At 40.9% G+C, this 13,847-nt stretch overlaps 1 long non-coding RNA gene and 1 pseudogene across 1 annotated transcript in view; one reads left to right on the top strand and one right to left on the bottom strand.

The window, feature by feature from the left end:
- The window catches only part of LOC140634632 (uncharacterized), a 45,791-nt gene extending 40,912 nt beyond the window's left edge, over positions 1-4,879 (top strand). The window contains exons 2-4 of the long non-coding RNA XR_012032038.1: positions 469-675; positions 1,790-1,909; positions 4,114-4,879. This is a non-coding gene — a long non-coding RNA (uncharacterized lncRNA). The remainder of the gene's footprint in view (positions 1-468; positions 676-1,789; positions 1,910-4,113) is intronic.
- A 732-nt stretch (positions 4,880-5,611) lies between these two features.
- LOC140634852 (small ubiquitin-related modifier 2 pseudogene) lies at positions 5,612-5,993 on the bottom strand (annotated as a pseudogene).
- Between the last annotated feature and the right edge of the window lie 7,854 nt (positions 5,994-13,847).

Below are 13,847 nucleotides of genomic sequence, written 5' to 3' on the forward strand. Positions count from 1 at the left end.
TCTTATTTAATCTTTATATCCATCAGCATTTAAAGGCATGTAATGTGTTCTTCAATAGAAAACTATGGAAGTCCTATTTATTTATACATGTATTTATTTATATCAGACGAGGGTCAAATCCATCTACTGCTGAGCACTGTGTGATGGAGATGGAGGGGGTAACAGATAACAGAGGACCTCAGGTTTCAGAAAGCCTTTGAGGGACGAGGAGGTGAAGCATTAAGCCTGTACTTTTCATGGGAAAAACTGAGTTAAGAGAACTCAGGCTGTAAAGTGAATCCATAAGAACCTGTAAATCTTTGATGTTTTATTTCTCACTGTCCAGAAAGGACTTGAGGTGGTTTAAGTTTTATTGACATTTAAAAAAAAAAAAACTCTAGTAAAGTAGTATATTCACAAATATAAAAATCAATAAAATGTTATTATACATTAAATTAGTAATAACAGCTATTAAATGTTTGAACACAGGTTTCACCCTGCAGTCTGAAAGTGAAGCATTCCTATGACTTCCCTAAGCCAAAATGGTGTAAAGCAAAGAAGCAATTACCATTAATTTATACAGAAAAATTTGGAGTATTTCTGGATCTCTCTTTTCTGATTCCTTAGAACACATCTTGTTAAGGAGTGTACCAGATAAATCTAAGTACAGCATGGATGCTCACAGATAGCTCAAAGGTATGATGCTGGACACTGAGATGTTCTTTCCAGGGAAAGAGCTGGGAGGGGCCAGCCCTGCTGCTTGGGGTTGGTGCTGCCTCGGTAATGGCTGATTGCAAAACAAATGCTGAATGCTATTTTTGCTCTTTGCCTTTTTAGGTAAAAGCAAAAAATCTCTTTGGGTTTCTTCCAGTTAGCAAAAACATGTACTAATGTAGGTCTTTTGAAAAAGCCATGTGGTATAATGTGAATTTTTGCAAAACGGGGGACACCTGTATCTGTTTCCCTGAGGCAGAATGATTCATAAATATGAAGCCTTTTTATTATCGCAGGCACAGCAAAGACAGATAAGAAATGTGCTAAAGTTTTTGGCTTATAAATTCAAATGGTATGATGTAGAACAAGTGGAAAGGAGAAAAGTTGGGTGGAGTAGATATTATTGTAGGGTCTCTGGTGGCTGTCTTCTGGGCCATGACCAATCTAGCACCTGGAAACTAGTTGCCTGGTCCCTCCCTGGAGACTGCCCTCTACTCGCAGAAGACTGCCTCCCCTGAGATGATACCTCACCCCCTCCCTGAGGAGGTAGCTAGTGGCCAGTGACTGGCTAATGTGGGATACACAAGCCCTGCCTCCTTGCCTCAGTTTGGGCTCTAAAAGGCTGTCCCAGCTCCCCTTGGGACAGGCTGAAGCTGCAGTTTCCAATGCAGTAAGAGTGAGCTTCTCTTCCAGCCCCTACTCCTGCCTTTCTTACTTCTGGAAATTAGCTAGAACAGGAGAAAGATCCTGTCCCAAGGAACTTCCCAGAGCTCATGACAGGGCCAGGAGACCCAGTATCAGAAAGTATGACATGGATAGTTGGTGACCCAGTCATAGTAGTTCATGGAAACTGATCTTGGAGGGTGTGGTAGGCAGGGTTCTAAGATTGCCACCCCCCATTCCCAGCCCTGGGTGGATGTACATCTTCTCCCAGCTATTCAAACACCCATTTAGGAACTGTTGTGTTGGCACTTTGTAAATGTGATTAAGTTTCCAGATCAGTTGGTGTCAAGATAGGGAGATTATCTAAAGGTGAACATGCTATCTAATCACATGAGCCCTTTAAAAGCATAGATTTTTTTCCATCTGGTTACAGAGAGGGAAGTCAGAAATTTGAAGCATATGAAGGATCTGATGTGCTCTTGCTGGCCTGAAGATGGAGAAGCATCTCTGTCAAGGACATGGATGACATCTAGAGGCTGAGAGCCACTCCCAGGTAAGAGCCAGTATGGAAACCAGGACCTTGGTCCCACAACCAAAAGGACTTGAATTCTGCCAACAAGAAGAATGAGCTGGGAAGTAAATTTCCCCCAGAGCCTCCAGACAAGAACTGCCTGGTCAACACCTTGATTTTAGCCTTACCCTGAGCAGGAAGCCAGCCATGTCATGCAGGACATAAATGAGTGAGCTAATAAATGGGTGTTGCTTTAAGTCACTTAAGTTTGTGGCAGCTTGTTCTGTATGCAGCAATAGTAATACAGGGACAGCCTGAGTGGCTCAGCGGTTGAGCACCTGCCCCTGGTTCAGGGTGTGATCCCAGGGTCTCAGGATCAAGTCCCACATTGGGCTCCCTGCAGGGAGCCTGCTTCTCCCTCTGCATGTGTCTCTGCCTCTCTCTCTATCTCTCATGAATAAATAAATAACATCTTAAAAAAAAAAAGGAAAACTAATACAGAGGGACAATGCTGATAAGCTCCTCCCACTGCACAAAACTGCATTTAAGTGGGTCCATTTGATAGTATTATGTCCTGGGAGAAGGGGGGAGGAGTCCTTTGAATGTGCCTAGCCCTGCACTCAAGAAAAAGAGGAACAGGAGGCCTTAACAGACTTTGGAGAAAAAAAAAAAAAAAAAAAAAATTCCTCATTGGGTCTGATTAAATTTATCTAAGACTAGATCAAGTTTGCAAAAAAGAGACAGAATAAGGACTCAAGTTAAAAATTAGTGTGAGATCTAAAAAAATAAAACACCTAAGAGAAAACACAGGCAGTAGTCTCTTGGATGTCAGCCTTAGCAACATTTTTATGGATCTGTCTTCTCAGATAAATAGAATAAAAGTAAAATTAAACCACTGGAACTACACCAAAATAAAAAGATTTAGCACAGCAAAGAAAATCTTCAACAACAAAAAAAAGGCAACTCACAGAATGGGAGAAGATATTTGCAAATGATAAATCTGGTAAGGGGTTAATATCCAAAATATGTAAAGAACTTCTACAACTCAAGACCAAAAGAACAAACAATTTGATTTTAAAATGGGCAGAGGACCTGAATAGACATTTTTCCAAAGAAGACATCCAGATGGCCAACAGGCACATGAAAAGATACTCAACATCTCTCATCATCAGAGAAATGCAAATCAAAACCACAATTCACCTCACTCCTGTCAGAAAGGCTAGTACCAAAAAGATAAGAAATAAGTATTGATGAGGATGTGGAGAAAGAGAATACTTGTGCTATCTCTATTGGTGGAAAATAAGTTGGTGCAGCTACCGTAGGAAACAGTATGAAAGTCACTTAAAAAATTAGAAATACAATATGATCTAACAATGTCACTCCTTGGTATTTATCCAAAGAAAAGGAGAATACTAATTTGAAAAGAAATAAGCACTCCTATGTTAATTGTAGCATTGTTTACAGTAACCAAGATATGGAAGCAATGCAAGTGTCCATTGATAGGTAAGTGGTTAATTAAAGTAGGTGTGGTATATACACAATGGAATAGTATTCATGCATAAAAAAGAATAAGATCTTGCCATTAGCAACAACATGGTTGGACTTCAGGGTATTATGCTAAATGAAATAAGTCAGACATAGAAAGACAAATACCACATGATTTCACTTACATGTGTAATCTAAAAGACAAAACAAGTGAAGAAACAGACAGAAAACCAAACAGACTCTTCAATACAGAGAACAAACTGGTGGTTGCTGTGTTGGGGGAGTGGCAAATGGGTGAAATAGATGAAGGGGAGTAAGAGTACAAACTTCCAGTTATGATATAAACAGATCCTGGAGATGAAAAGTACAGCCTAGGGAATATAATCAATAATATTATATAATAATGTTGTATAATGTGACAGATGGTAGCTTCAGTTATTATGGTGGGCACTAAATAATGTATAGAATTATCAAATCTGTATGTTGCACACTTCAAAATAACATTGTATGTCAACTACACTTCAATAATAAATAAATAAAATAATAATTAGTAAAATGAAGTTACATTTTTACACTTCTGAGTCCATGATATGTGAAATTTCTACTTACTGTGATTTGTATTTGATTGTTAAAAGTGTTTAAGATTTAAAAAAAAAAAAGTGTTTAAGACTTTCCTTACCCTGTAAATTTCTACAGGACAATGATACATTTATCTTGTCTATTATTTATCTTGTCTATACATTTATCTTGTCTAATAGCAGGCTATTCACATGCTAAGAAGGATTTCCCCATGCTCCCAGATCTTCGCTGAAATATGGATTAAAAGACTAAGAGAAACATCTACCAACTGCAACACATGAACCTGATTCAAACAAACTTTAAAAAAAAAAGTTATGAGATAATGGGGAAATTGGAACCCTGGTTGAATAGTTTACAGTGTTAAGAAAAATTATTGTTAATTTTCAAAGGTGTGATAATGGATATATACGTGCTTGGATGTAATCACACATAATGAAAGATTTATGGATGAAATAATATAATGTCTGAGATAATGTCTGAATAATCACGTGTGGGGCTGGGGGATTAAGTTCATAGCAGACACAAGTTTGGTCATGAGTTGATGGCTGTTGAATTTTGGGTAATGGGCACGTGGAGTTTCATTATATTCATTCATTATGACAAAATATTTATTCTTTTTTATTTTGTGTATTTGAAACTTTGCCTTAAAAGAAAAGAAGGCCATGTTGGTCCCATTCTGGTTTTGGTGACTGACATCACAGGCAGTCTGCTCCCTGCTGGGTGCAGGGCTCCTCTGAGGGCTGCCTCTTTGCCAAGCAGAAGCTGTTCCAGGTATGGCCTTTCCCTTGCTCCTTTCATTCCTCTCAAGGTGTCTTGGCAGAAATTCTACTGCTCTTCTTTTATATCATCTCTATTTCTGAACTCCACCTCATGCTTTTCCTAATTATTCCCAACAAAGAGAAACTTGAAATTCACGTATGCTGCTGCTGCACATCTTGTTGCTGAAATGGCTTACAGAAATAGCCCAAAGAGCAGAATTTGTGGCAAGGAAAGCATCTGGGGAAAGATTTCTGCTTTATTTTTCTTTAAAATAAGGATATTTAGCACAGGTCTCAGGAAACACATAGTGAACCACATTTCATTTTCCTATTAATTATATTTGAGCTGAGACACAGAAGTAAAAAAAAAAAATTTTCCTTTTTTTTAACAAGAAGTTTTTAATTCAACAACAAAGATGCATAACTTGATGGGAAACTATCTAGAAAACTATCATTTCCTTTAGAGTAATTTATCTCTACTTAATGTTACCTTGTGCTACATATAACAGCTACATACAAAAAATTGTAAAATCACCCTTGGTTTTACAATGATAAGTGAAAAACATTAAAATTCTCCAATTGAGCAAAGTATAGAAGAATTTTTATATGGGTTTTTTGTTGTTGTTGTTGTTGTTTTTGTTGTTGTTAAAGATTGATAGCAAAATAATTTTACTGGAATGCAAAGATAAGAAAGAACTAAAGGAGTGCGCCACAAATGGAGAAAGGGAATATTTCCATAGAGGCATTTCTCTCCATCCCATTTCCATTTGATTTCGATCAAAACATATCATTGTCCATTTACTAAAAAGCAACAATGAAAACCAGAATGCTTATGCATATACACCAATTATTTTCTGTGCAACAAAAGAATGGGGAGAGGGGAAATGAAAGAATAGAGAAAACTATACCATACGATACAATACTAGTCAGGGTGTGGCGGAACCAAATTGTGGTTTTCTAACTGGGAATGTCTTCTTAGTCTGGAGGAACAGAGTTCTGTAGTGAAGTAGTAGACTCCCTTTTTAGGAGACACCTCCGTCTGCTGCTGGAACACAATTGCATGTTCTTCATCCATTTCCAACTGGGCAGGTATGTCTGTTTAATGGATTGGCTGCTTGTCAAATCAGAATCTGATCTGCCTCACTGACAAATCCTATCATTCACAACAGGCTTTTATCAGTTTATGAAGTAGTGTATGCCTCCTAATCCTAAACTGCACTACAGAAACATCCTGACCTGCTATCTTCAAATTAATGAACGTAGTTCTCAGGCTTAACTCATTTCTTGGGCTCTTCATTGGCCATGGTGAGCCCCAAGGTCTCCTGAGCTGCAGCTTACAAAGAAGGTACCAGGTTGGCACTGAAAGGAGGATGGGCAGTGGCCAAAAAAGCATTTTCTGAAATAAAAAATAAGTCCCTTAGAAGTATAAATTTAATTTGTTTAGAACCTACTAGACCAGCGCAGGAGAAAATCTTTATCATGAGTTTATTTCCAGTTTATTAATTGTGAAATACCTGAGACTTAGCTAGAGAAGTCTCAAACTCCCAGGTAACTGACATACCTGTGTAAGAGAAAGCTCTTAGCTGGGCAAGGCTTCCCAATACAGCCTGAAGAGCAAGAACAGCCCAAAGAGCATCAAAAAAGTGTAAAAGACTTGAGAATGAAGTTAACAAAACAGAAGGTCGACTCGGAAAACTACAAAACATTGTTGAAAGAAATTAAGGAAGATCTGAATAAATGAGACGATATCTCAGGTTGAAGGCTCGGAAGACTTAATGTATTGTCAAGATGACAGCACTCCCTGCAGTGATCCATAGAGTCATTCGCTGCCATCCTTATCAAAATTCTAGCTGAGTTCTTTGCAGAGATTCACATGAGGATCCTAAAACTCATATGGAAACACAAAAGACTCAGAAGAGCCAAAACATTCTTTAAAAAGAAGAGCAAAATTAGAGGACTCATTTCTTAAAATAAAAACTGATTTTAAAGCTACAGTAATCCAGACAGCATGCTACTAGCAGAAAGACAAACATATAGGTCAATAGAATAGACACATTTGCAGTTAATTGATTTTCAGTGGGTCTCAGGGCCATTCCATGGGAAAAAGACTAGTCTTTTTGATAAATTGTTCTTGGATAACCAGATAGTCACTTGTAAAAAAATGCAATTAGATGATGTACCATATACCACATACAGAAATTAACCCAAATGGATTTTTAAAAATCCCATTCTAAAACTATAACACTCTTTATAGGTATAAATCCTTGTCACTTTGGATTAGGTAATGATTTCTTAGGTATGACACCTAAAGCATAAGCAACCAAAGAAAACATTGGCAAATTGAACTTTATCAAAGTTAAAAACTTTTGTGGGGATCCCTGGGTGGCGCAGCGGTTTGGCGCCTGCCTTTGGCCTAGGGCGTGATCCTGGAGACCCGGGATCGAATCCCACGTCGCTCCCGGTGCGTGGAGCCTGCTTCTCCCTCTGCCTGTGGCTCTGCCTCTTTCTCTCTCTCTCTCTCTGTGTGACTATCATAAATAAATAAAATTAAAAAAAAAAAAAAACTTTTGTGGTTCAAAAGACACCATCAAGAAAAGTAAAAAACAACAACAAAAAACCCCTACATAATGGGAGAAAATATTTGTGAATCATATATCTGATAAAGCATTGATACTTAGAATATATAAAGAACTGTTACAATTTAATAATAAAAAGACATATAACCCAATTTAAAAATAGGTGAAGGATCAGAGTAGACATTCTCCAAAGAAGATATGCAAATAACCAAGAAGCACATGAAAAAACGTTCAACACCATTAGCCATCAGGCAAGTGCAACTCAAATTGCAGTGAGATACACTTCACACATACTAAGATAGCTATAATCACAAGGACAGATTGCTTTTTTGACCACTGCCACATGCCTCCCAAAAAGTGTCGGCAAAGTCATGGAGTGTTGACCCTCCAGCGTTGCTATTAAGAATGTAAAATAATGCAGCTGCTGTAGGAAATAGGTTGGCAGTTTCTCAAATGGTCAGATATAGAGTTACCATATGACCTCCCAATTTTACTCCTAGGTATATACCCAGGAGAAATGAAAACAAAGGTCTACACAAAGACTTGTATATGAATGTTTGTTGTAGCCTGGGGCTAGGTGACCCTTTCTGAGATGGTTTGTCACAGGGCAGGCTATTGGCTGATAGCTCAGCTGGGTCCGTGGTCCTGAGAACTTGGTCCTTTCTCCATGAGCTCCTCCATGGGCTGTTCTGCTTTTTTGTGTTATGGTGACTGGTTTCCAAGAAGGAGAAGGGGCATCCCAAGAGACTGGAAGCAGAAGCTGCTGGTTTCTTAGGGCCTGGATCTGGAAACTGTTACCATTACCTCTGTTACATTTTATTGGTCAAGCAGTCGCAGAGCCTGGATTCAAGAGTAGGGGACATTGACCTCCACTCTTGATGGGAAGCATGTTAAAATTTTGATGACATGTTTTATAACTGCCACACCCCATAGTAATTTCCAGAGCTGGGATATTAATCCAGGTATGTCTGAATCATAAAGTTCAAAGTCATAAAAACTCTGCTTTAGATTTCAGATAGGAGGGAGTGGCAGACCCTTCCCTATCAGGAGCAGGGATGGAAGAGTGGGAAAGCTATTTAAAAATTTTTAGTTGGGGGACACCTGGGTGGCTCAGCGGTTGGGCATCTGCCTTTGGCCTACGGTGTGATCCTCGAGTCCCGGGATCGAGTCCCACGTCAGGCTCCCTGCATGGAGCCTGCTTCTCCCTCTGCCTGTGTCTCTGCCTCTCTCTCTCTCTGTGTCTCTCATGAATAAATAAATAAAATATTTAAAAAATATATTTTTAGTTGGTTTTAGGAGGGGTGTTGCTGTTTTATTACCCTGCTCGTAATCATGACCATTTTGGAAAAAAAAAAAACCAACTATTTGCAGTATTTATGGCAAATTTCAATGATGTCATTTTAATGCTGAATATCTGAAGATGGGAAGGTCAGAGACGAGGCTATTAAAAGAACAAACAGAAGAAGGGCTTGTTTCCCTTTTAGCAACAGATCTGAAGACAGGACTTGCCATGAACAAAAAGAGCTCTGTCTATGCTTTGGTTTTGAAGGAGAAGAACAGTCTCTTTACAGTGGGCATGTCTTAACTCAACACCACATTACTCAGCTGGGCTTTAATCCTAGGGCTACAATCAAACCATTCAAAACCCCATCATTATACCTGACAGATGGGGCATGTGCCAGCGTGATTCAGACCTCGTAGCACATCAAAATGGGAAGTCAGGGCTTTGTTCAACTGTTGGTTTTACGATGCAAATAGAATCCAGGCTCTTTCCTATTTTATTCTGTTATTGTTCCCCCAAGGTTTTCCCCAGAGGATAGAGAAATTCCAGCCATTGCCCTCATTTGCTTTGGGCATCTTGGATTTTGATACCATTACAGATGAAGATTTGCATAAATCCCAGCTGCTAAAAGGCTGGCTTAAGTGAATACGTGGTAAGTAGGATCTTGGTGCCTGGATGAGACCAGGTGCCTGGGAGTGAAGCTGACACAACTGTGTGTGGGACTGGAGCATCGTTACCAAAACAATGCACTGAGTAGGTCCCGAGGTTTTTCTCGTGGTGCTAACAAGGAGAAAACAGTCATTTTTGCAAACCACTGAGCTTATTTTCCAGAGTCAGACATCCTTACTGGGATTCCTAAGAGCTGTTATCCTGGGCCAACTGGAACGACCTCACTTTCAGCTGGGCATAGGCTCTATCTGCCGCAACGCTGCCCCCGGGGTCCCGGTCCTCTGAGTGGTCCACGTATAAGGGCTCTGTGACGGCCATTCACAGGAGTGGCCTGCAGTCTTGGGAGAAGGACAACTGTGTAAACAGGCGGTTCTACTAAAGGAACAGGCAAAAATCTGCTTCGTGAGCTGATTTTCTGGAAGGAATTGTCTCCTTTGGACGAGAAAGGACAAGGAATCTGGCATGGGACAGAATGGCCACAGGGCCCAGAGAGAAGTTTTTTCTTTCTGCAGTGTCCTGCCCTGAGGGCTCAGGCAACTACCAACAACCTTCCCAGCATCTTTGCCTGGCCGGGCTGTTCAGCAATTTGCTGCTGCTTTGCACAGGCTGGAACCCTTCCGTCCCTAATGGACCAGAAGCCATTAGCACCATCGATCGCTGGCCAGGATGCAGCCCCAGCCCCTCCCTGGGTGGTTTATGATCTCAGTGCTGAGACAGAGCACCGACGGACTGTCTTCCCAAGATGCGGTCCGGGCGGCGCTAGAATTCTTTCAACACGAGCCTTTAAATCAGGAGCAGAGACCCCAGAGGTTGAAGCATTATAAAAAGTTAGGCAGGGTTTGAGGCTGACAATTTGACATCAGTGCCGGTCTGAGGCTGCACACTTGGAAAAGCAGCTGAACACTTTAAGGGGACAGGGCTGGCGGAATGGGAACCATCGGAAGAACAAAGTTTTGGTTGAGTGGTATCCTTTCATCTCTGGGGAAGTCAGGGTCAGGAGTAAAGGCTTAAGGTCCCTGTGACTCTCACCTCCTCCCTGTGGCCTTTGCCTTCTGCTTCTTCCAGAGGATGGTTTGTTTGCCTGGTGCCTCCAGTCAACCCTGTGGTTCCAGCAGCAATCTCACCCAGGGGCTTTAGAGATCAGAGGTTTCCTTGGGGTGCTGGTGGCAGGGGGTGACTGGTTTTTTTTTTTTAATTTTTATTTATTTATGAGAGAGAGAGAGAGAGAGAGAGAGGCAGAGACATAGGCAGAGGGAGAAGCAGGCTCCATGCACCGGGAGCCCCATGTGGGATTCGATCCTGGGTCTCCAGGATCGCGCCCTGGGCCAAAGGCAGGCGCCAAACCGCTGTGCCACCCAGGGATCCCGGGTGACTGGTTACATAGTACCAACTCTTTTTTTTTAATCCTTGTGTTAGGTATGATACTTAACATAAAATTTACTGTTTTAACCATTTTTAAGTGTGCAGTTCAATGGTATTAAGTGCACGCACATTGTTGTACATCCATTTCTACAAATTTTCCATCTTCCCAACAGAAAATTTATAGCCTTGGCACAATAACTTCCCAGTTGCCTTGTCCCCCCAGGCCTTGGCGGGGGGGCGGGGGGAGTAACCCGTATAGATGAATACAACTACAAGGTACCTTATATAAATGGGTTCATACAATATTTGACCTTCTGTGACTGGCTTATTTCACTTAGCATCAAGGTTCATCACGTTGTAACATGTGTCAGAATTTCCTTCCTTGGTAAGGCTGGATAACAGTCCATTATGTGTTTATACCATATTTTGTTTACCATTCATCTATAGATGGACATTTAGGTTGTTTCCATCTTTGGATTGGAAATAATACTGCTATGAACATGAGTGCACAAATATCTAGAGTCCCTGTTTTCAACTGTCTTGGATATACTCAAAAGTGGATTTACTGAATCATATGGTGATTCTATGTTTAATGTTTTCAGGATTTGGTATACTGTTTTCCACCGCAGCAATGCACCAGGGTGCTAATTTCTCCACATCCTTGCCAACATTTGTTTTATTCTTTTTCTTCTTTTTTCCTTTAATGATAGCCATCCTAATAGAGGTGAAGTGGTGTCTCCTTGTGGTTTTGATTTGCATTTCCCTAAGGGAAATGCATTTGCATCCCTCATCATGTTGAGCATCTTTTCACATGCTTATTGGCCATCTGTTTATTTCTTTGGAGAAATGTCTATTTAAGTCTTTTGCCCATTTTTAAATTGGGTTTTGTGGTTTGTTTTTGTTTTTATCTTTGAGCTGTAAGAGTTCTTTATATATTCTGGATATTAATCCTTTAACAGATAGATGATTTGTAAATATTTTCTCCCATTCTGTGAGCTGTGAAAGAGCCCATTCTTTCACTCTGTTGATAACATCCTTTGATGCACAAAGTTTTAAAATTTTGATGAAGTCTAATTTATCTATTAGTTCTTTTGTTGCTTATGCTTTTGGTGTCATATCCTAGAAATCATTGCCATATCCTAGAAATCATTGCCAAATCCAATGTCATGAAGATTTCCCCCTATGTTTTTCTCTAAGAGTTTAATACATTTAGTTCTTCTGTTTAGACCTTTGATCCATTTGGAGTTATTTTTTATATATTATATAAAGTAAAAGTCCAATTTCATTATTTTGCATGTAAATATCCAGTTTCCCTGCATCATTTGTTGAAAAGACTGTGCTTTCCCCATCGAATGGGGGAAAGTGCCTATTTTTTTTTTTTTTTTTTTTACTTTGGTAGATACTGCTCCCCTAAACCTTTCAGATTCCATATAGATCCAGGTAGATTTAAGTGTCTCTGTCATAAGCCTGAATGTGCTTTTAACCTTTGGGATCTGCCATCCACCCTGCATTCATAGGAATCAAATGTAGACCAGATTTAAGCAGGACTTAGGTTGTCTGGTTAGTACACAGTCAAAATTAGCCTTGACAATCTTTGTAGCACCATAAAATTACATTGAGTGACCCACCACAGAAAGTCAATCACAGCTGGCTTCCTCTTCTGTTTTATTATTTCTTAAAGATTTTATTTATTTACTCATGAGAGACAGAGAGAATGAGAGAGAGAGAGAGAGAGAGAGGCAGAAGGAGGCAGAGGGAGGCAGAGGCACAGGCAGAGGGAGAAGCAGGCTCCATGCAGGGAACCCAATGTGGGACTTGATCCTGAGTCTCCAGGATCAGGCCTTGGGCTGAAGGCGGCATTAAACCTCTGAGCCGGGATCCCTGGGTGGCGCAGCGGTTTGGCGCCTGCCTTTGGCCTAGGGCGCGATCCTGGAGACCCGGGATCGAATCCCACGTCGGGCTCCCGGTGCATGGAGCCTGCTTCTCCCTCTGCCTGTGTCTCTGCCTCTCTCTCTCTCTCTCTCTCTGTGACTATCATAAATAAATAAAAATTAAAAAAAAAAAATTTAAACCTCTGAGCCACCCGGGCTGCCCTCCTCTTCTGTTTTAGACCTGACTACTTTTTGATGTGGGTAGTGGAGAGGGAGTTGGGTTTGACCACCAGATGGAGTGATTGGTGTGCATTGAAGGACCATTTTCTTAATGAAAAATATGAATCTATACCAATAAAATCATTTCCAGGATATCTAGATACTCACAAGATGCCCTGTCCCAGGCAGAGATTGTCCACTGAAACAGCAAAGCCTTTGCTTCCACTCACTGCTCATTCCAAAGAATGTGTCCACTGGGTGAGGTGTGCTCCTGGCACTGTGTTAATTGTGTTTTCTCTCACTCTCTGCAGATTGCAAAAGGTTTAATTTGCATACGTTAAAAGGTATGTTGTATGGCTCCACTATGGGCCACAGGCAGCTGAACATCTGGCCTGTTTGTGGGTTCCAAAACCACTCCTTGTCTACCTTCATTTTGTTGCTCTTTGGGCTCCATTGGCTAGAAGTACATTGGTCTTCTGACTTCAGTATGGCTTTGGCCTTGGCTCCACTCCTGGATTAACTGCTCCCTGTAATTTGGCTTTTGGATGGCTGCAACTTCTTGGATCTTGGATTGTTGTTTGTTGAAGCTTGGTTGGCTTTCAAATTAACTTCTGAACTTGGACAGCTAGATTGCAGGGCTCAGGTTCACAATTGGAAGGCCTGCCCTTCCTCTGTCCCTGTGTGTGCCAGGCCACTGCCCAATGAGGGTTTTTCCTTCCTCCCCACCCTCCCGAGTAGAGAGAGAGAGAGAGAGAGAGCGATCAGATACTGAGGACTCCCAGGCTTCTGGAATCTGCTTCCCAGACTGACCCTAGATGCAAGTTGGAATCTCTGGTCTGGGGCTGGGTTCCTCTTCCTCTGGGACATCCTAGACCTTCCTGAGGGAGGAAGGAGACATTTCCTATCACTCCTGAAATATCATCTGGGATCTAGGTGGTCACTGTGGACTCTGTGACCACAAGGTCACTCTTCTCTGGACATTCCACCATTCAGGGTTATTGAAAAATGTCTTGTCAATTCTAGTTTTCCTTTACTCTTGATTTACTTCAGTGTGTTCACTAGTTAAATGTCACTGCTGGCTTTTTAGGGAAGACTCTTTGGTCCTGCACCCAGGGTATTATTAGCATTTCCTAGCACTGGCCACTGTCTTGAATTTCTCTGGGTAGACTGGCTAATTCC

Source organism: Canis lupus, chromosome 6, assembly GCF_048164855.1.
Source record: "Canis lupus baileyi chromosome 6, mCanLup2.hap1, whole genome shotgun sequence".
NCBI classification, from domain to species: domain Eukaryota; kingdom Metazoa; phylum Chordata; class Mammalia; order Carnivora; family Canidae; genus Canis; species Canis lupus.